At 42.9% G+C, this 24433-nt stretch overlaps 1 protein-coding gene across 4 annotated transcripts in view; it reads right to left on the bottom strand.

Moving 5' to 3' along the window:
* The window catches only part of LOC138758103 (transmembrane protein 144-like), a 94691-nt gene extending 86949 nt beyond the window's left edge, over window positions 1-7742 (bottom strand). For 3 of the 4 annotated variants that reach the window (XM_069926537.1, XM_069926541.1, XM_069926540.1), the window contains exon 1: window positions 7592-7742. The gene's annotated coding sequence lies outside the window, so the exon portion shown is untranslated. The remainder of the gene's footprint in view (window positions 1-7591) is intronic. The other variant, XM_069926538.1, reaches the window with a different exon arrangement.
* Between the last annotated feature and the right edge of the window lie 16691 nt (window positions 7743-24433).

The raw sequence follows: 24433 nt of genomic DNA on the forward strand, positions 1-24433 counted from the left end.
TGGTCTCTCTTTAAATTTTTACTGGAATAAATTATGGTGCACTGAGGTAGCAGCAAACACAAAACTCAGAAAAGGCTTTACAACAGGCTTTATTCCAGTAAATGTCTGAACACCAGGTCATGCCTTGGTGGCTCCCCGTGTGACTGGCTCAGGAGGGGCTGGCTCAGGTTTATAGTCAGGCCAGCTGATTGACAGCCGGTCAGCTGGAGTCAACCCCTTAGGTGGTCTTCCAGCACGTACAGAGATCGCCCCCCTGCAATAGGCTGGTGGTTGTATCACCACAGTACTGTCAGTTATTTAGTACTGCAAAATAACCAAGACAAACCATTGTGGATTTGTAATGGGAAAAGCTAGAGTGGCCCCATTAAAGGCAATAGCCATATCTTGAATAGAATTGACTGCCGCTACTATGGCGAGCAAAATGGACAATATGTTAAGAAGAGAATTACAGGTGGACTTAGCAGATTCTATGTTTTGGACTGCTAGTACATCAGTGCTTAAATACATTAATTACAAAACCATGAGGTTTAGTACCTTTGTGACTAACAGAATTATTGAGATTGAAAAGGTTTTGCATGTTAATCATGGAGATATGTAAAAACAGTAGATAATCCAGCTGACATGGTTTCACGAGGATCAAATGTTCAATCGTTTCTGAAAAAAGCCAACACTTGGGTGTTTAGTTCTCAATTTCTTTTGCAATCTCAATAAAAATGGCCTCAAAATCTAAGAGTTAAAAGAACTTTCGGTGGAGGATCCAGAAATCCAAAACACTAATGTGAATACTATTTAAATATCTACTGATAAAGGTCCAATTATTCGATTAATTTGCTATCATTCTTCACGGTTTAGTTTGAAAAAGGCAGTAGCATGGATTCTTCGATTAAAGACTATATCAAAAAAGAAAATCTGAAGTCTCAAAAGAGCTGTTACTTAACAGTTTATGAATTGGTGAATGCTGAACTGTTTTTGTCAGAAAAGGGTGTTTGATAATGAGATATCAAAATTGAAGAGTTTGAATGTTACAAAAGCAAGTCATGTTTACAAGCCGAATCCTATTCTGGTAAATGATGTATTGAGAGTAGGAGGAAGATTGGAAAAAGCAATCATAGCAGAAGAAGTGAAACATCTAATTATATTAGCTAAGGAATTTCATATTTCTGAATTGATTGTTGGACATATACATGAGAAAACAGGTCATGGTGGTTGTAATCACGTGTTATCAGAATTGTGCCAGATATATTGGATACTTGGTGCTTCAATATTGATCAAAAGAATTATATCAAAATGTGGTAATGTGCAAGTGTTAAACCTGGACAACAACAAATGGTGAATTTGCCACCATCAGAGTTTTGCCTGATGAACCCCATTTACATTCGTGGGAGTTGATTATTTTAATCCTTTGCAAGTAAAACGAGGAAGAAGTGTTGAAAAACGATACAGAGCTAATTTTACTTGTTTGACGACGAGAGCAATTCATATTGAAGTAGCGTCATCACTTGATACAGACTCTTTTATCAATGTTCTTTGATTTTATCACCAGACGTGGTCAAGTGAAGGAGTTACGTTCTGATAATGGATCTAATTTTACAGGAGCTCAACTAGAGTTAAGCAAAGCAATTCAAAATTGGAATCAACATCAAATGCATGATGTCTTCCTTCAAAAGGAAATTAGTTGGATATTTAACTCACCCACAGGATCACATCATGGTGATGTGTGGAAAAGAATGATTCGATCAATCAATAAAATTCTTAATACCATTTTGAATAATCAAATATTGAATGATGACAATCTTCAGACAGTATTGTATGAGATTGAAGCTATTTTAAATAGTCATCCAATAACTAAAATTTCTGTCAATTCGAATGACATTGAAGCACTTACACCAAATCATCTCTTACTTCTTAAATCCTTTAATGCTTCCAGGTCAATTTCAGAAAGAAGATATTTATGTAAGGTGCAGATGGAGACAAGTGCAGTTTATTGCAGATTTATTTTGGAAAAGATGGATTAAAGAATTTCTTTCATTATTACAAGAAAGACAAAAATAGTCTGAAGATAAATGCAATTTTGTATGTGGAGACATTGTAATTATCATGGACGATTCTGCACCAATAAATTCTTGGTTGCTGGGGAGAATTGTGGATGCAGTTCGGACAAGAAAGATTTCATTTGGCAAGCGCAGATTAAAACCAAGACTGGTTATCTAAATCGACTTATTACTAAAATCTGTTTTTCACAAGAAGCAGAAAGTTTTGATTTCTAATCTTATATTTACCATATTTACTTTGGTATCTGAAATAGTAATTATTATGTATTAGTCATTAATGTCTATAATAGTAATAATTAGGGGCCAGAATGTAAAGGTTAAAACCTTGTGTTTTTGCTTCTTATAATTTTGTGCCTGTCCTTTTAAGGATAAGTATTGTTTGTAGTGTTACCATATGACATCATATGTCATAATATCCATGTAGTCTTGGAGCTTGTTTTATCATTCTTCGAAGAACCATGGAAGATACGTGAGCTTGAAGTAATTTACTTTGAATTCGTCTTAATCATTTCATATCATCTTAATTCATCTTATCATCTTATGTCTTTAAATATAACCAAGTGCTTTGTTTATTCAACGTATTAAAATCTTGATGCAAAGTTATGCAAAATGTTTATCTGTTTATATCAACCAATTAAAGCTACATAAATCTGCATCTACAGAGTTTGGTTTATTGAACTGATAAAATTGTAATTCAGAATATTTTCTTTACATATCTTTGAAGATATCACGTTTTGAAATTGGGGAATACTAGAAAATGGAAAGTGTCGTCTAAACCCCTCCCTCCGAAATATCACATGGAGACTAGAGATGCGAGTGACACTAGCTGTGGGTAGGGAGGCACAATACCTCATTTGGGGGGGCAATGCCTCCCCCCACCTTGCGCTGCCCGTGGCTGTGGGAAAAGAGACAGAGGGAAAAAGAAAGAGGGAGACAGAGTTGGGAGAAATAGGAATAGATGGGAGGAGGGTGGGGGATGGATGAAATCCAGATTGTTCCTGCAGTTGTGCTGATGGAGGTGGGCACAGTTTCATGCTGGAGAGGACTGTCTCCATGTTGTGTACAAACCACTGCATTGTCGGTGCATCAGGTCCTCTGTACTCCCTGTTGCGTCATCTGCAAACTTGATGACACTGTTGGAGCTGGATCTGGCGATGCAGCCATGGGTCAGTAGCGTGAACAGTAGAGCCAGGGCTCAGTGTGATGGTGCTCGACGTTCTGCTGCTGACCTAGACAAACTGTGGTCTCTTCACTAGGAAGTCCAGAATCCTGTTACAGAGAAGGGTGTTGAGTCCTAGTGAAGAACACTTCTCCACCAGCCCCTGGGATATGATCATATTAAACACTGAGCTATTGAACAGCAACCTGTTGCAAGATGCCTCTTTGGTACTGGGATGACGGTGGCTGTCTCGAACCCTACAGGAACATTGGACTGCTACAGTGAGGTGTTGAAAATGTCTGCGAAGACCGCTGTCAATTGATGTGCACGGTCCTTCAGTACCTGACCAGGTATGTTTTCTGGTCCCACTGTCTTGTGTGGGTTCACCTCGTGTCACTGGAGCTGCACAGCTGTCTGTGGATCCTGTGCGTACCCCTGCTTTGCCTTCCAGATTGCACGAGAGAGTTCATCCCTGGCTGATCTTAGTGCCACCCTGTCTCCTGTCCTGAAGGCAGCCACCCAAGTCCTGAGAAGTGCCTGGACCTCTGCATCCAACCATAGTTTCTGGTTGTGAAGCATTTGATCTCAGTGACATCCTCAATGTACTCACTGAGGTAGCCTGCCACTGAACTTGTGTACTCCTGTTTACATTACTGTTGTAGGTGGCCACCTCCCTGAAGCAACTCCAATTGTAGTCTCAAAGCAGTCTTGCAGCGCTTCTGTGTCCCGCACCCCTACCCCTGTCCATATCCTGATCTCCTAGCGAACTGACCTAGTTTGCTTTGCCAGCGGTCTGTACACCAGGGTTAGCAGGATGGATATGTGATCCAAGTGACCAAGATGGGGGCAAGGTGCAACCTTGTACACAGCAGGGACATTGGTGTACACCTGATCCAAGGTGTTCTCTCCTCTCCTGGTGAAATTCACATGCTGTTAAAACCATGGTAGAATTGCTTTCAGGTTGGCCTGGTTGAAGTCACCAGTACAATCATGGTGGGGGACCTCTGGTCTCCTTCACCCTCAGCATGGCCGAGAATTCCCTGGGCAGGTAGAATGGTCTGCATTTCACCATTCGGTATTCTAACTCTGCTGAGCAGAAGGTCTTCACAACAGGGACATTTGTTTACCAGTTCTCTTTGATGTAAATGCACCTCCTTGAGTCTTGCGAGAAGCAGCAGCGTCTCTGTCTGGCCTGAGGGAAAAAAAGCCATTTTACTGAATTGTTGAGTGCTATCCTGGAGCCAAAGTAGCCCTGCAGTTCTCTTTGGTTCATGTACAGTCTCAGGGAATCCAATTGTTTTCTCCAGCCATCTTACATTTGCAAGTAAGATCATTGGGAGCGCGGGTCTGTTGAGGTTATTACTTAGTCTGACTCCCTCGCTGAACTTCTTCCTTCTCCAATAACACTTCTGTTGGCCTCCTCGCATCTCTAAAGGGCTTTCTCGCCTCTCCGGTGATCCGGTCCGCAGTTTACAGCAGACTGGCTCTCTTGCTTCAGCAAGTTAAAACTATTCAGTATCTTGGCAGTCCGATCCTCTACTTTAAAATTCCATTTCGTGTTTCTTAATTCCTTGAGTCTTTGATGATCCAAAACAATCCAAGTAAGGTCGGAGATCTGACCATTAAATGGAGCTGAAGTGGCCTCTGCAGACCCATGTGTCACTATTTTAAAATAAAAATCATGACCGAGATGAAGATTTAGCATTGATGCTCCTTCCTACCTCCTGATTATATAAAGGCCTCTGGACCTCATACCCATTCCCTTAAAGCTCCAGATGGTGCCTCTGCTGTCTGAATAATACCTGATCAATATCAGTTTCTAGGAAAAGATGTTTGTTCACCCTATTCCAGGAGAAGGAATTCCCTGGCATTGCCTCCGACGTCATTGTTTCCCAACCCCATATCGCCCATCTCTATCTCCTAACCAAGATCCACAACCTAATTGTCCCGGCAGACCCATCGTGTACACGTGCTCCTGCCCCACCAAACTAGTATCCACTTACCTTGACTCTGTTTTGTTGCCCCTGGTCCAATCCCTCCCCACCTACATCCGGGACACTTCACATGCCCTCCATCACTTCAACAACTTCCAGTTCCCTGAACTCAATCATCTCATATCAACCATGGATATCCAATCACTACACACCTCCATTTCCCATATAGAAGTTCTTCAAGTCCTTTGCTCCTTTCTTGATAATAGGCCCAACCAGTCCCCCTCCACTACCACCCAGCTGGCAGAACTTGCATTCACCATCAATAATTTCTTCTTTGACTCATCCCACTTTCTCTAGGTTAAAGCGGTAGCCATGGGTACCCACATGGGTCCCAGCTATGTCTGTCTTTTTGTTGGCTATGTGGAGCAATCAAGGCTACAAGCCTGTACAGGCAAGGCACCTCAACTCTTCTCTGCTACATTGATGACTATTTTGGTGCTGCCTCATGTACCCATGATGAGCTCGTCGACTTCTGTACCCATGATGAACTCGTCGACTTCATCCACTTTGCTGCCAACTTCCACCCTGACCTCAAGTTCTCTTGGTCCATCTCCAGCAACACTCTCCCTTTTCTCTATCTATCTTGGGAGACATATTCTCAACAGATATCTTCTACAAACCCACCAACTCCCACAGCTACCTCGACGACAACTCTTCCCAACTTGTAAGGATTCCATTCCTTTCTCACAATTCCTCTGTCTCCGTCACATCTGTTCCTAGGACATGATCTTCAAGGCCAGATCATCAGAAATGTCTTCAGGCTTCAAACAACATGGCTTTCTCTCTACCATCATCAGCCCTCACTCGCATATCCTCCATTATCCCCACATCTGCCAACTCCGCCCCACACGCAATAAGGATAGGATTCCTCATCCTCACCTACCATCCCTCCAGCCTCCACATCCAAAATATCATCCTCTGCCATTTCCACCACCTTCTACGTTAGCCCACCCCCAGTCACATATTCCCCTCTCCTCCCTTCTCCGCCTTCCATAGGGATCACTTCCTCTGTGACTCCCTTGTCCACTCCTCCCTCCCCACCAATCGTCCCCTTTATGCCTACCCCTGTGACTGCAGGAGATGCTCCACTTGCACCCACATCTCCTCCCTCACCAGCATTTGGGGCCCCAAACAGTCCTTCCAAGTGAAGCAACATTTCACTTGTAAATCTGCAGGGGTCATCTACTGCATCCAGTGCTCCCGTTGTGGTCTCTTCTACATCAGAGAAACTTTAATGAACATCTCAGTTCTGTCTGACGCAATAGCGTAGATCGCCCAGTGGCCACCCATTTCCATTCCCTTGACGACATGCCTGCCAGACTGAGATCACCCGCAAATTAGAGGGACAGCAGCTTATCTTCCATTAGGACACCCTCCAATCAGATCGCATTAATCGACCTCCAGTTTCTATTAAACCCACCCCCTATCTTCGACCCCTGTCTCCTTTCTTCTAATTCTGTCTGTCTGTCTCTCTCTTTCTCTCTTTCACTTACCCTGTCGCCTATCACAGAGCCAAAATCTCCTTTCCTCTTATCATATCCAATTAACCCCTTTCATCCAATTAACCTCTTCCTCCCATTCATCCCTCTTTCTCTCAGTCTTTACTGAGACACCTGCCTGCTTTTTGTTTATACCTTGAAGAAGGGCTCAGATATGACACTTCTGTAATATATCTTTACCTCCTACAGACGTGGGAGACCGGCTGAGTTCCTCTAGCATTTACTGTGTGTTTTAACTACAATCACAGAGTCTGCAGTCTTTCGTGTTTCAGTTCCTTCCCATGAACATTACTTTGGTAATTCCTGCTCTGGTATTCAATTACCCTCACACCTGGAAGTGTATCCATCTGGATAAGACCCAAATAAATCAGTTGCTGACATTTTCACCATGTTTAACTCAATAGTCACTGGCAATTAAAAAAAGTAACAGTCCATTTTGCCTTCAGCGGACCGATTCAGTTCAGATGATCGATAAACTGGAACTATGGTGTGAATTCAAATGTCATTTTGATTGAAACAGTTGATTTTGACGTAATTTATCAATTGTATTGCAGATTTTGCTTTAAGCGCATTTCAAAGATTAGTTTGCCTGATATTCAGCTGATATTGTCAGCTCTGAGACAACCAGGAAAGCAGGACGTGGGAAGCTATTGGCACTAGCATAATTCCTGCAAATCAATCTCTATATTCACTGAACAGCCAATGCATCATGCAACCGACACAATGGAAATTGAAAAATCTAACATTAAGCAACATTGAAAAAGTCCTGAAGGAAAAAAATTCAATTCAAGCAGTGATATTAATGAATATAATACATACTGACGATGTAATAATTTGTATCTTATCCAACTGTGTTTATGTTTTGAATAATATTATTTTTATACTCACAATACTAGCAATGCTTATGAGAGCAACAAGACTTCCAGTTAGCTCCTGACTTTATTCCTGTTGTTTGTATCTCTTGTAGCCTTTCATTCTGCAGATGTGACAGTACTAACCATTGAACCCCCTTTGCCACCACACAGTTGTAGCATTTTTTTGTGATGTCACAACACCCTGTTCTCAATGTTTCCTTATGACATCACAATAAACCACCCCCTCTTTCAGAGGACAGCTAATTCCAGAAATAACGAGTTTGACTTCAAAGTTTGCAGAATTTAGTTCCATATATCTGTTGTTTGGGCATCACAAGATGCCAGATTGGATTGAATACTGTATATGCTGGCATATCAGACAACTCATGTATAAGACAACACCCCCCCCCCCCCCGAATGTCTACTTAAAATGTAGGTTTTGAGCTATACTCACAGGATAAGGTGACCCCAAGTCTGCCATTTCCCGCTGACCAGTGGAGTGATGTTGCAAATTACCCAGTAAAGGTTTAAATGTTATAGCGTATTTTAAAATAAACCACCTTCTGCTCCTTTAACAGGCCATTTAAAACCTGTTTAGAACCAATGGCATTTAGATGGGCTCTGAGGGGGAGCGCTGAGACTTTACTGTCAAGGTTAGTATTTTATACTTGGTGTATAAGATGACACCTGGTTTTGGGGTGGCCTGTCTTTTATATTGACATATATGGTGTGTTGATCGATGCACACTCAAACAAAAGTTATGTGAAACAAGCACTTCATTACAGTGGGAAGGACATCCAACAATCTTCTGCACTACAGCATGGAAAATCCGTCAAGCCAATGTAAACTGATTTGTTAATGGCTCTAGCTAATCTTCAACAGTGCAGCTAGGGCCATATGTTGAGTACACTCTGAGCATCCAAAATTCATCAAAAGACAGGAATCCACAACTCTTCCAAACCACAGCCCTCACAATATGTGGAGCTTAAAGAGATTACCAGTTATGTGTCATTTGAGAAACAAAATGTTTTTCTTAGCATTGCTTGGGTTGGTCCTTGTCCATGTCTCGAAGCAAGAAATGAGGTAAATAATGGATATTTCCTCTGATTCCCAGACAATCACTTCCATGATCTTCCTCCGTAAAATGGCCATCATCACATAATTGGAACTGTGTACTTCCCCTGCCTGGCATTTCTAATCTAGACCCACACTTTACCCTGTGAGGTAAATGCACTCCAATGACATGTCACCATTAATACCACAACTTCAACACCATTCTGGCTGCAGATAGAACTTCTGCATTGAGAAAATCACTGTCTTATGACAGTCACAGAAAGAAAGCAGCAAAACCCATGGAGATGCCCATGGAGGCATTACTTACCTTGAAAGAATGTATCTGATGGACTCAGAATCATTGTCCTTGCTCCATCACTCTTTGCAGCCTACTTTGTTTGACGCACCTCAGTGTAAAAATCCTCACTAGTCATCCTGCAGCTCAAGTCCCATGGGGCCATTCGTGGCTTTGGAATCCATCGGGGCAGCAGTTCATCTGGGGAGGGGTCCACTGCATCTTGGCGCCCATTGCTTGCAAGCCATGAGAGGTAAGTTGTTTTGAATATGGCAGCTGAGGCGTTCTCAAACGGCTCTTCATTTCATTGGGAAGGACACAGGCCAGCCTCCCTGGTTTCCTTCATCTCTATGGCATCTGTTTTTTTTTTCATCTGAAGCCACCATGAGATGTTCTTTAAGGTCCAACAACTTCCTCCATGCAGTAAAACTGGAGCGAGCATATCAATTCTCTGCTCATCCCATCTGGAAACGGATCAGTTGGGATATCCTACCTTTATTTTTACTGCAAGAGCTACAATGCAACATTTTTAATGACTCTTTCAAACCATCTTACCATTTTTAAGTGGACCTATGAATGGATCCAATTCAGATTATAAACTGCACACTTCAGCAGAAGGGCTATTTCTCAGAGGCATCTTTGGTGACCAATCTCCCAGGAGTGCCAAATGAAAGGGAAAATGAGAAGAGGGCAAAGCTACTGTAACAAGAATGAGGAGGAAGAGGAGGAACGAAAGGCCTCAGCAAGAAGAGTATATCTGAAAATAGTGCCCAGGGCACCAAGCAAGGTGCTATGCCCCTGGAGACTAGGTTTCATTAAGGAATTCCAATACAATATGCCACACATACTGCAAGTCCTGTTGGAATCCTTGGTAAATTTCTACAGATTAGTGCCAAGTGTGCTGACCAGCTGCATCATGGTCTGGTATGGGGATGAGGTCACCAATACCACTGAGCTTAGAGCCCTGCAGAAGGTAGTGGACACTGCCCAGGATATCACAAGCAAATCTCTTCCCACCATCAAGAACATCCACAGGGAATGCTGCCATTGGAGAGCAGCAGCAATTGTCAAGGATCCACATCATTTAGCACACTCTCTGCTCTCAGGAGGGAGGTACAGGTGCCACAAGACTCGCACCTCCAGGTTCAGAAACAGCTGCTACCCCTCCACTATCAGACTCCTCAACAACAAACTCAATCAGGGACTCATTTAAAGATTCTTACTTGTTCACTTTATTTTTTGTTTGTTTTTTTTCTCCTCTTTGTATTACACAGTCAGTTGTTTATATTTGTTTACATATGCACATTGTGTAGTTTCTTTTTCCACTACTAGTAAGTGGCAATTCTGCCTCACCTTCAGCAAAAAGAAATCTCAGGGTTGAATGTGATTTGATGTATGTACTCTGACAATAAATCTTGAAACCTGAAATCTGAGTTAAAACGAGGGCCAGGGCCAAATTGCAAGGCAAGGCCTATCAGATTTTTCTGGTGTTGGTTTACAGATGCTCCAGAAGTGTGCATATCCCAGCATTACAGGTAAGGTCTTTCACACAGAGATAGAAGAAAAGAACCCGCTGAACCAGCAGGGAAAGCATGGTCACAAACAGTCCTTGGGCAGTAGGACCATTGTACTGCAGACATAGTTGCAGTAGAACTCCCATCCCTTTGAACCTTCTCTGTTATTCAATACGATCAGGATTGATAGTCAGGCTCAATTTCATATTCCTAGTCTCAAAACAATATTCAAGACTTGGCAGTACATTGTCCCCATATACATGCCTGTTAAATTTACATATCAACTTTTATCAAATACTTTCTGAAAGTTCAAGTAAATAACATCCAGTCATTTCAATTGCATTTGCAAAATATTCTGTTGTTTCGACAAACACGATTTTCCATCTAAAAAAACAATGTTTTAATATACACCAACACCGTTAACATTAAAAGTAGCAAATTTTAAATTAACCTGATCTTCATCAATTCTGTGAGAAACAGAAGTACCTTCACAGAATTTGTTTGAGACAAAAATTGAGAACAAAGAACATTTATTATACAACATTGCAAAGTTGGGTGCTTTCCCCTTACCCTGGGAATACACACATACGCTGGGCCTCACCCAACTTTTATACAGTTATTTCAGTATAGAAGTACCCTCTCCCTAACATTCTTCTGCCTCCTGGATGAATTTGGCATTAGACAATCCTGTCTGCCTATGTGCTGTTTTTGTGAACTTGGAGGACCAGGGGGTGTCCTGTCGGTGTCCCATCATGTCATTGTCCTTATTCACAAACCTGCCTTTGTCCTTATTCACACCTTTCCAACCCTCAGGGCTTACTAATTCTATGCAGAACTTGCTAATTCTGTCTAAGGCGGCTTACTAATTACATATGCGGAACTTGCTAATTCTGTCTATCTCTAGAAGACCCTTATCTCATTCAGACTAACTTTACTTCCTAAATTCTATTATCTACCCTTATCCTATTCATACTGGCTTTATTCGTTCATATATCCATACTAGCTTTCTTCACCCCTCATTTTTTCATATTAGCTTTACTCATCTCTCACAATTCCAATATCAATCAACTGTTGAGATTACATCCCTCGCTTCCTATTCTTCCCTTTCAGGACCAAAACAAGATGTTAAGGGAACCTTTCTTGACCTTGCCCCTGTTTATTACCAGGTAAAGAATTAGAAAATGTCAGGGCTTCAACAATATCATTAAAAAACTGAGATTGAAAGTCTCCATGAAAGATGTAAGTAAGGCAGGATACCAAAAAGCAAATTTGTATCCTTTCTTCCACAAGACAGCCTACGGCGTTTAATTACAGCTTGACTCAAATCAGCATTAAAAAAAAGACTATTATTTTTAATCATTCAAGGACCCTGATTACTTCTCGCATTATGAACAGCAATTCTTAAAATCAACTCTCTATCTTGATAACAGAGACATCTAATCAAAATAGAATGTGGAGCTTGACCAGGAAGTGGCTTCCTTCTTATTGGTCTATGAGCTCTGTCCAGTTCCAGACTATTTGGAAAATATTCTGTTCCCAAAACCTCGGGAACCCACTTCTGAAAAAACTGAAATGGGTCCAGACCTTCAAAATCTTCCAGAAGACTGACAATTTTAACATTATTTCTCTGACTTTGATTCTCCAGAGCATCAATCTTCTTCAATAAATCACCTTTCTGAATTTCTCAGCCAGTGAACGAATCTTCCATCTGTCCCATCTTTTCTTTACATTGATCTACTACATCTTTACAATCAATAAATTCTTCTTCTTCAATAAATTCTTCTTGTTGATATCTCCCCCTTCATATCAACAAGCTGTTCCTTCATAGATGAAAACCCTTGACTCATCTGGATAGCCTAATTCTCCATCTGCTTGGATAAGTCAATATATAAAGTTGGATCTGACCGATGAGAATCAGACTTAAACTTTAAGGCCTGCTTTACCATGGGCCTACCCTAGATATGACAGTTTCTTCCTCCATACCTTATTCTTCCTCTTCTTCCAGTCCAGCTGTATCCACTTCTTCCTCCTCCGTCGATATCAAGGTTGGTTCTACCTGACTACGGGATCACTGGACTGAGGGAGGTCAGGTCCCCCCCGCAGCCTGGGCCATAACAGGCATGTGTGATTGTTCTTCTTGATCTGGAGGGAGACGACATTGTGCACCAGTGCCATCTTCCGCAGCGCTGCGTGAAGTCGGTGCAGGTGTAGATTGAATCCTACCAGAGGACTGGCGTTGTGGACAACGGTGAGGAGGAATCGAGTCCGGAGGCTCCACTCAGCAGTTGCTAACTGTTTAGTAGCCGTTTTATTTGCTGGTTGAGCTTTAGTTTTCTTCATGGCTGATTCTAAGATACTTCAGTGGTATACTTAAAACTTTCTAAAAATATTTTTTAAACTTTAAAATGGGTTTTGAATAGTTCTGCCAGGGGCAGGTGTTTTCCCATGTCTTCTCCCTACACCATCACACCACACCACCCCTAAAAACCAGTGTTGACTTTGTCTAATCCTATCATGTTTCTGAGTGTGCTGTTAACTTACCTTTTATCATTACTGAGCAAAACCACAACTGTTACTGAGTAATTCTTGCAACAATTCCAAAGGCCTGGTTTAAACATGCTTCTTGTCATGGTGTTCACAACTTGCTTTTAAAGGCTGGTTTCAGGAAAACCAGAGAACCCTGTGAAATCAGCAATGCAATGATTGAAATACCACCCCAGTTAAACAATCATTGTAAATTTGAAAGGCAAAATTACCTTTCCAATAAGCCAGTCAAATATTTATGTGTTCAAGAAGCTATCAGTCCATTAGTCAACTTCCCAATGCAATCAGAATCTTGCTAGCTTCAACCACTTCTTTATTTACCCCCATTCCATAGCAATCCTGTCTTTCCTGAACTCAAACCCTTGTCGCCTCCCTCACTGAAATTTTCCACCAGTGGTTGATGTCCTCACACACTTTAGAATTTTCAATCCACGTTAATATATTACCTTCAATACCATATCCTCTCATTTATTGACCAAGCTCCTGTATGGGAACTTCTTGAAAGTCTTCCAAAATCCAAATACTCCTGAAAACTAGTTTTCCCCTATTGTTTTATAATAGTCACTTCTTCCGAGAGCTCCAGCACAAGCTTCAGTCATGAATTTCCCTTCATAAATCACTGACTCTCTGATGCACCATCAATTACACTAAGGCTGACATTGCCAAAACTGAAGGCTTTTATTGACAAGAGATGGACAGCATCCCTGTGTTGGTCACTCACACTAACCCAGACTCCAACTGGGGGCAGGTTTGTTGCAAGACAGGCTTCATGGGGGAAGAAAGGGAGAGGAGTAATGAGCCAGCCAGTGAGAGCAGGGTCAACCAGGAAAGGTCATGACAAATATGTACAATAGTGGTTTCACCACAGTCTGGTTACATCTTGCAATTCTTTTCCAGAATAGTTAGATGGTGTAATGGAAGATTTAAACCGTGTTTTTTACTTTTGCAGTCTTTGCTTCTGCAAGGCTTGGAACCTGCTTGTTGTTTTTTTACTTTTGCAGCCTTTGGTTCTGCAAGGCTGAGAACCTGCTTGTTTTTTAGAATCAGCAGACATAAATTGCACCGAGGGGCCAGAGATGCAGTTATCTGATGAAAGGACATCTGTGTACCAAGAACATTTAATCTTCCTGCTTATTTTGGTTACAGACTGTCAGAGGCCTAGCCTTGATGCAAAATAAACCATTGTATTCAAAGTGATAAGGTGAAAATTATGTTACTCCATAGAAGCCTAACATGCTAGCTTGCTCACTTATCTTTCTTGCTGTGCTGGGAATAGGTGCTTGGGTAAGCAGTTTTTGGGCAATATAAGCCATGGTCCCACTGCTGAAGTTTGAGACTCTCCAAGAGGTGGCAACATCTCTCAGCAAGAAGAAGAACTTCCAGAGTCCAGCCAATGACCCGGTCGGGGGAGGTGGAGAAGCTGCTACCAGTGCCCCGACAACCAACTACAAGTATGCGGTCGTTGCCTCGCTTCGGCAGTTGGGACCAGTCCCGGCGTTGATAAGTATAATTGGGAAGGGCTTGCATATTGTAGTTTGAAATCAGCTTTTGAATTTGTAATAAACATTTGCATACACTGAACTGCTCTCGGTGTGTACACACTGTTGGAATCTAGGGGTTAAAACAGTATGAAATAAATGATTAATTAATAAGTGTATATTTACTGCATGGTTCAGGGGAAAAGAGGAATGTGATTAAGTGGCAATCACAGCATGGAGCAAAGTTGGCTGAGCAAAATTGTCTCTCCAAAATACAGGGAGAGGAAATGCATAAAACGATTTAGGAGGAATGCTCAAACTAAAGGAGGTGGTGAGTAGCACAGGAGACACAGGCCAGATCAGAACAAAGAATGGCCTGCAAGAAACAAAGGGAATGGAAAACCAGTCTAGGAGGAAGATTAAGGCAGGAGGAGGTGTTAAAGAGAACAGCAGAAATTGGCCAGACAAGAACAAAATGGTGATTAGAAATATCTGGGGATGAATTAATTTCTGATCAACACAACAGGATAGTCTGGCCTGGAGGATTAAGATGGGAGTGCTACACCCCAGATATCTGCAAAACAGGAGATGACTTGTGATAACCCTTATGCAAAAAGATCTAGCAAAGGAAGACAACTTTTGTTCTGTATGATAATGATATCTAGCAAAGGAAGCCAACTTTTGTTCTGTATGATAAGGTTGACCTATATAAACTGAACCAACTGGACAATAGGGGTCAGTCTTGGGGAGTAGCTCACTGTGCAGGTGACCTATGAACTAATGAGTGGCCCAGAGCTCTGTTAAGTTTTATTCTTGTGCTGTGTAATAAATTGACTGTTGAACCAAATACCTTCTCCTATCACTTCATTCAAAGAACACGCTGGACTCAGACTACACATAGACTAAATTAAGAGTAAGGTAAAGCCAGAGTACGACAATTTGGTGAGCTGTTCTCTTTAACACCTCCTCCTGCCTTAATCTTCCTCCTAGACTGGTTTTCCATTCCCTTTGTTTCTTGCAGGCCATTCTTTGTTCTGATCTGGCCTGTGTCTCCTGTGCTACTCACCACCTCCTTTAGTTTGAGCATTCCTCCTAAATCGTTTTATGCATTTCCTCTCCCTGTATTTTGGAGAGACAATTTTGCTCAGCCAACTTTGCTCCATGCTGTGATTGCCACTTAATCACATTCCTTTTTCCCTGAACCATGCAGTAAATATACACTTATTAATTAATCATTTATTTCATACTGTTTTAACCCCTAGATTCCAACAGTGTCTATTGTCTTTCGGTAGCTCAAACTCTGTGACCAATCTAAAACGAACAAAGTGAGAGGTACAAGTTTACCCAGGACAGATGGTACTCAGGCAGAGGTCTGAGTTGATGTCGTGATTTCCTGGGATCTGGTGTCAATTCTGAGGACTCCCAGCAGCTATTCCCTCCTGCCTCTGGAACACTCTGTTGCCAGAGATGATGATTTGTTCTGCTTGTGGGAGAGAACACACACAAGGAATGTGATGGAGAAGTCTGGCACAGAGGTCTGCAAGGACAGCTGTCAGGTCTGTGAGAGATGGGAAAATTGATCTAAAATTATGAACATGGAAGAAACTAAAATTCATCAGTTAATGGCTGTAACCAGTACAAACAGGATGAGCTTAGGGATTAGGATGCAGGAAAGCAGAGTCAGCACGATTAACATAAGAATCTTCTTTGTGACAAGAGCCACCATAAGACTAAGATAAGGAATGGTAAGGTACAATAGAATGTAGGAAGTTGAGGTAGTCTGGATCAGATAAGGGTCTCCTAGCCCTAGATAGAAGTACTAAGTCCTACATATCTAATTAGCTAACCTTACACAGATTTATACATATTAAATTAGCCAACGCTAGATAGGATGAGTCAACTCTGCATAACAAGAGACTGTAGCCCTGAGAATCAGGAAGGTGTGAATAAGGACAATGACATGATGGGACACCCACAGGATACCCCCTGGTCCTCCAAGTGTACTGAAACTGCACGTAGGCAGGAAGGATTGCCTATGCCAAACCCATCCAGGGGGCAGAAGAATGAAAGGGGAAGGGTATTCTGATACTGAAATTGACTGTATAAAAGTTGGGTGAGCCCCAGTATATGTGTGTATTCCCAGGGTAAGGGGAAGCACCCAACTTTGCATTGTTGTAAAATAAATGTTCTTTGTTCTCAATTTTTGTCTCGAGCAATTTCTTTAAAGGTACTTCAATTTCTAACAAATGGGGGCTCGTCCGGGATCACACTCCCTCCACTGACAGAGTACCCCGACGACGAGAGTAGGTGCACCCCAGCTGATTCAGCTGGACTCACGGACGACGGGTGGCTGGTCAGTGGAAGAAGCGAGTGATATCCGAGAAGAGGCATTGAGAACAAACGATGGGAGGAAGCGCGCTAGAGCATTGCTACTGGAACTCGGTAAGAGGAATTTTACTTGCCTATAAGTATGGGAATTATGAGTAGCAAGGAAGAGAGTCCTGGTTCAGGATGTGAACACCAGATAGCTATGTACGGCCCGCTTGGGTTGATGTTATCTGAGTGGGGCACGGGAAGGACCCGTGGGAAAGACAAACTGACAATGGTCAGGTATTGTTGTATTGAATGGGTTAAACGCCCGGTTAAAGGGAGCTCCGTGTACTGGCCAAAGTTCGGATCCGAGGATGAATGGATGTGTCAAGCTTTGAACATCTGGCTCTATCAAAACCAGAGAGAGACAATGTTGAGAGCAGGGAATATGCAGCCTGCTTGCTCAAGGGACCCATGGAACAACTGGTTTTGAATGAGAAAGAACTCAGGGATAAGAGAGAGGAGGAACCTTTTGTCCCTGAATCACAGGGGTGGGATGTGCTACATTCCCTCCCTCCACCTTATGTTCCTCCTATGCCAGCTCCTATCTTTCCTTCCCTTCCTATGACCTACCCTTCTGCACCTCCCCCTCCTCCCCCACCACTAGAGAAGAAAGAAAAGAACCGGAGTGGTATGGTGACTCGCTCACAAAGCGCTCGATTACCACCTCCGTTGACAGGAGAGAGAGATCATTGTAATTCAGAACAACGTGAGATCCCTCAGGAAGAAGGGGCAGAACCCTTCGATTCACTTCTCAGGGAACAGGAACACAAATCTAAGAAACCAGAAATCAGCTGGATGCGACCCCTGCGGGAGGTTCCCATGGGAGAGGGTCTTGGGTTCGTAAATGTGCCCCTGACCAGCACTGAAGTACGTAATTTTAAGAAAGAATTGACCTCCCTGATAGAAGATCCCCAGGGATGTGCTGAACAGTTAGACCAATTTCTGGGACCAAACCTGTATACTTGGGAGGAATTAACATCCATCTTTAAGACTCTGTTTACCTTAGATGAGCGGGGAATGATCCGACAGGCAGGCATTAGAGTCTGGGATAAGGAACACCAAGGGGGGCACGAGGCGACCCCTGGAGAAGCCAAATTCCCCCTCACAAAACCTAATTGGGACAAAAATACCAGTGGTGGCCGCACACTGATGGAAGAATACAGGATTAATTTGATCAAAGGAATCAGAGAATCTGTCCCCAAAGGACAGAATTTCAAAAAAGCCTTTGAGGTTCCCCAAGGTCCCGAGGAGACCCCTCTGCATTTCTCAATAGATTGCGCACGGCAATTCAACAATATGGGGGTCTCGACATAGAATCTCCAGCAGGGGAACAATTGGTTCTAACGGGTTTTGTTACCAACTCAGCCCCAGACATCAGAAGAAAATTACAAAAGACAGAAAATTGTCACGAGCAAGGAATTACCCAGCCACTGCAGATTGTTCAGAGAGCATTTGTCCAGAGGGCGGAAGATAAACAAAAAGGGAAAGCTAAAATTTTAATACAAACAGTCAAAGGAATAGTAGCTGATCATCACGAAAAAGATAAGGATTACGGGCCAACTTCTGTACGCGGTGAGGGGAGCCATGGGTGGGGAAGTGGGGACCCCAGCAGGTGGAGGAGTAGAGGAGGATTCCGGGGACGACGGATGCCCCCTAGAAATTTTGGGAGAGATTGGGAAACAGGACCACTTATCTGTTTCCATTGTAAAAAGGAAGGGTACTTTAAAAAGGAATGCCCACTGCGAGCAATGGACACATGCTCCTATGCCCTGATGGAAGCTGATCATGAATAGAGGGGTCACGGTTCTCAGCCAATACACACCGTGGGGCAGCACGGAGAGCCATTAGTTAATTTATGCATAGGACCCCACAGTGACAAGATGATATTTTTAGTCAATTCTGGAGCCGCCCGATCTAGCATTCTACACCAACCCCAGGGGGTTAAAATAGAAGGGACAGTTACAGTTTCTGGGTTGGGAGGACGAGACTTTCCAGTCCCGGTATTGCGAGAGGTCAGAATTCAAATGGGAGATAAGATCATAATTGAGGATCTTCTATTACTTCCCCAAGCCAGAGTATGCTTGCTAGGAAGGGACCAATTGGCTATCGGTACCCGACCTTTACAATCAGGCATTGGAGTACAATTCTATGTTTTGAACGAGGAGGATCGAAAACTTATAAATCCAAGAGTATGGGCAGGAAAAGGCAATAGAGGAATCCTCGACATTCCTCCACTACAAGTCACTTTAAAGGATACTCAACAAATTGTTAGGCAGAAACAGTACCCGATTCCGATGGCTGGCCGAAAAGGTTTACAGCCCGTAATTGACCAGTTGATTCAGGACGGCATACTCGAACCCTGTATGTCTCCCTTTAATACCCCGATTTTACCTGTTCAAAAACCAGACGGCACCTACCGCCTAGTACAGGACTTGAGGGAGCTTAACAAATTCATTCTTGCCCGTCACCCTGTTGTACCTAACCCCTATACCATCATGAGTAAAATTGACCCCCATAATCAATGGTTTAGTGTCATTGATCTCAAGGATGCATTTTGGACTTGTCCATTAGCTACAGAGAGCAGAGACATGTTCGCCTTTGAATGGGAGAACCTCTTTACTGGCCGTAAAAACCAATACCGGTGGACTGTCCTTCCACAAGGCTTTGCAGAATCACCCAATTTATTCGGTCAGGTCCTAGAACAGGTATTAGATGAAGCTCCTCGGAGAGAAAATTGCCAACTCATACAATATGTTGATGACTTGTTAATTACAGCGAGGACTTATGAATTAGCTAAAGATTTTACGGTAGCACTTTTAAATTTTTTAGAGAAGAAAGGTCTGAGAATCAGCGAGTCCAAACTACAATTTGTGCAATCCAAAGTCAAATACTTAGGACATCTAGTGAGTCAAGGAACCAGGAAAATTAGCCCAGAGAGAATAACTGGTATTATGCAGATTCCCCCTCCCAAAAATGCCCAGGAACTCAGGAAATTCCTTGGGTTAGTGGGATTCTGTAGAATCTGGATGGAAAATTATTCTAACCTGGTCAAATTCCTTTATGATAAACTTCCCAGTATAGGAACCGAACCACTTGACTGGACGGATGAAGAGATCAAAAATTTTAACTCTGTTAAACATTGCCTTACGCGTGCCCCAGTTTTAGCGCTACCCGACCTAAACAAACCTTTTGACTTATACACTAATACAAAAGCTGGGGCAGCCACCGGAGTGCTCACCCAAAGCAGGGCAGGCTATAGACAACCAGTAGCTTTCCTGTCAAAGCTTTTAGACCCCGTTTGTCGCGGCTGGCCAGAATGTATACAAGCCATCGCAGCCACTGCAATTTTGGTTGAAGAAGGGCGAAAGATTACTTTCGACGCCCCTATGATAGTTCACACCCCTCATACAGTCCGCAATATTCTCTTACAGCGGGCTGGAAGGTGGCTCACGGATTTGAGAATTTTAAAATATGAAACGATCCTAATGGATAGCAATGATTTGACCTTACTTACAACCAAAACTCTCAACCCAGCAGCCTTCCTCATCTCTCCAACTACTGACCAATCCTCAAACGATTTAGAACATGTGTGCTCAGAGGTTATCGACTTACAAACCAAAATTAGGGAAGACCTAACCGATGTCCCTTTAACTGAAGGAGAAAGATTGTTTATTGATGGCTCTTCACGTTGTATTGCAGGAACCCGCTATAGTGGGTATAGTGTAGTGGACGGTAAGCAAGATCTGGTGATCGAAGCCGGTCGTCTCCCTGGTCATTGGTCAGCACAATCCTGTGAGCTATATGCCCTCTGTAGAGCACTCCACGAACTAGAGAACAAGGTAGGAACTATCTACACTGACTCTAAATACGCTTTTGGTGTAGTCCATACCTTCGGTAAGATATGGAAAGAATGAGGGATGATAACTGGCAAAGGACAGAAGTTAGCCCATGAAGAGTTAATTACCCAATCCCTAGAGGCTTTAACACTCCCATCCGAAATTGCCATTGTACATGTGCGGGGACACCAGACTGGTAACAGTCCTGAAGCTAGAGGAAACAGGCAGGCTGATGCAGCTGCCAAACAGGCAGCACTCGCAGAAAAGAATCACATGCACCAGCTACTGCCCACGCCGATAGAGATTAAAAAGACCCCCATCTTTTCACGGGAAGAGGAGGTCTCAATGAAAGATAAGGGATTTCGCCAGACTGCCGACGGGTTGTGGTGGACAGTAGACGGACGGCAAGTCCTTAACAAAGCCATAACTCGCCAAGTCATAGATCAGTTACATCAACAAACACATTGGGGAACCCAGTCCGTTGTTGATATCTTTGGACGTTTCCTTCACTGCCCTGGCATATACAATATTACTAAACTTGCTACTAGATCTTGTCCCATTTTAATAAGAAATCGATGCGCCAAGTAATACCTGGCGGTCGCGACATTGCCGTTCGCCCATTCCAGCGCATACAAATAGACTTCACTGAACTTCCTAAAATTGGTATTTACAAATTTCTCCTTGTCCTGGTCGATCATTTTACACGATGGGTTGAAGCTTTTCCTACCCCGAATGATCGTGCTAACACTGTCATCAGAATACTCATTGAATGTGTCATTCCACGATACGGGATGATGCAGACCATTGATTCAGATAGAGGTACGCATTTCACCTCTCAGATTCTCCAGGGTGTCTGCAAGAACCTAGGAATAGACTGGCAACTACATACCCCATGGCATCCCCAAAGTTCGGGTCGAGTCGAACGTATGAATCAAACGTTGAAACTTCAACTCACCCGACTTCATGAAGAGACTGGTCTTTCCTGGATTAAATTGTTACCATTAGCCCTGATTAGAATTCAGACAGCCCCTCGTAAAGACCTTGCAGTCTCACCGTACGAGATGATGTTTGGGCTCCCATTTATGGGGTTCCACACTGATTCTCCCATCCCCGAGGCTAATGACCAATACATTTCAAAATTTTTACGAGGGCTTTCTACTTCCATCCATGACTTGAAACAAAAGGGACTATTAGCCCAAACACCACCCTTAGACTTTCCTATACATTCTATTAAACCTGGTGATTGGGTTTATGTAAAAGCATGGCAAGAGGATCAACTAAAACCTGCCTGGGATGGTCCCTTCTGTGTACTTTTAATTACAGACACCGCAGTAAGAACAAGAGAAAAAGGCTGGACCCACATTCAAAGAATCAAACCAGCTTCCGAACCACAACATCACGACACACACACTCAACCCTCAACCTGGCGTGCAGTTCCTTATCCTTCAGACCTGAAACTTACACTGCGCCGTGACAAAGTGCCGTAATGTTACATTTAACTGTTTATACATTTATTGTTGTATTTTTAACTGTTTATTTTTTTAACTGTTTATTCATTTATTGGGGTATTGTTTGTTAACTGTTTATGTCACTTCATTACACGCTATGTTTTAAGTCCTCCTGGAATAGGGGCAGTAGAGGTTACAATTGTGCTACTTTACAGTGTAGACAGGGCATAGATTTAAGGCATTTTCAATACGGACTGGGGGAACACAGTAGCAATAGTCAGTTAACAGCCTACATAGTGATTAATCAATGTACATTTCACACACAGGGAGAGACTCACAGGCAAGCTGCAAAACACAATTAAATCAAGAGAAACAATCCCCCCCCAGCTTTGTCTCTTTTCATCACCCCGTGAAGGGGAGCACCAGTTACCAACAACGTGAGCTGCTTGGCACCTCAATATCAGACTCCAGACAGCCTTCGGAGATCGGTGGCCCTAGGGTTCGGGGCTGAAGAGGACATCAGATACTAGCCACAATTCAACGGAACCGCCTGACTCTCGCTACTCGTTCGCTGCTGAAGGCAGCGTTTCTCACAGACTGCTACTCGTTCGCTGCTGAAGGCAGCGTTTCTCACAGACTGCTACTCGTTCGCTGCTGAAGGCAACGTTTCTCACAGACTGCTACTCGTTCTCTGCTGAAGGCAGCGTTTCTCACAGACTGCTACTCGTTCGCTACTGAAGGCAGCGTCTCTCACATACTTCGTCAGGACAAAGCTTACAAAAGTCGGGTGGTTAAAAGACAGTGCTTCAATATTTCAATGTGAATCTGCCCATGCCCATGTTCAGACGTGGCAACTTCGGACTGATGTGGGATGGACTAGACTCTTTACTGAGAACTGGAGCCTGATACTCGCAACCCTAATAAGCAGCTGGACTCGCTACTCTGACCTTCATGGTGCTCCCCTACCTAAAGACTTTACACAGGTATTACAATTCGGTTATTGACCAGCTGGGTAAAACAACACCTTACACTTGAAGGATCAGTATTACTGATCTAAAAGAAAAGTGAGGGGGGGGGGGGGGATCAGTCACACTGACCAGTAACCAAAGATCAGTAACACTGATCATGGTGAAAGATCAGTATTACTGATCTAAAAGAAAAGTGAGGATTGTGAGAGATGGGAAAATTGATCTAAAATTATGAACATGGAAGAAACTAAAATTCATCAGTTAATGGCTGTAACCAGTACAAACAGGATGAGCTTGGGGATTAGGATGCAGGAAAGCAGAGTCAGCACGATTAACATAAGAATTTTCTTTGTGACAAGAGCCACCATAAGACTAAGATAAGGAATGGTAAGGTACAATAGAATGTAGGAAGTTGAGGTAGTCTGGATCAGATAAGGGTCTCCTAGCCCTAGATAGAAGTACTAAGTCCTACATATCTAATTAGCTAACCTTACACAGATTTATACATATTAAATTAGCCAACCCTAGATAGGATGAGTCAACTCTGCATACCAAGAGACTGTAGCCCCGAGAATCAGGAAGGTGTGAATAAGGACAATGGCATGATGGGACACCGACAGGATACCCCCTGGTCCTCCAAGTGTATGTACTGAAACTGCATGTAGGCAGGAAGGATTGCCTATGTCAAACCCATCCAGGGGGCAGAAGAATGTAAGGGGGAGGGCACTCAGATACTGAAATTGACTGTATAAAAGTTGGGTGAGCCCCAGTATGTGTGTGTATTCCCAAGGTAAGGGGAAGCACCCAACTTTGCATTGTTGTTGTAATAAATGTTCTTTGTTCTCAATTTTTGTCTCGAGCAATTTCTTTAAAGGTAAATTCTGTTTCTAACAGGTCTCATGAAGTGACTCAGGATGTTCAAAGTGGAGATTTGGCAAAGAGAATGAAACTGAACAACAGTTGGTTGATGTTTTACTGCTACTTGCTGAAGAAATTTGTAGCTCTATATCAAGAGCGTCCTGGGCGGCCCCATCACAGTGTGGTAGTGTTACTGCAGAGAATGGGATTAATGGTCAATCCACACGACCATAAGAATGGCAAAAAGGATCACTGGAGTCTCTGTTTAAACACCGCCCCCCCCACCTCCCCACCCCGGCCCGATGTGGTCTTCCAGGACCATTGTCTGAAGAGGGTGCACAAAATCATTTTCAGCTGCTCCCGTTGGGAAACAAATATCAGAGTCAGTTCCACCAGGTTGAGGATCATCTTCCACGGGCAGTGAAAATGCTGAACGATCAAAGGAACTGCTCACACTAACCCTCAAAAATTCAATTATCTATGAAACGATAATTATTTATTTTTATGTA

Source organism: Narcine bancroftii, chromosome 3, assembly GCF_036971445.1.
Source record: "Narcine bancroftii isolate sNarBan1 chromosome 3, sNarBan1.hap1, whole genome shotgun sequence".
In the NCBI taxonomy this organism is placed as follows: Eukaryota; Metazoa; Chordata; class Chondrichthyes; order Torpediniformes; family Narcinidae; genus Narcine; species Narcine bancroftii.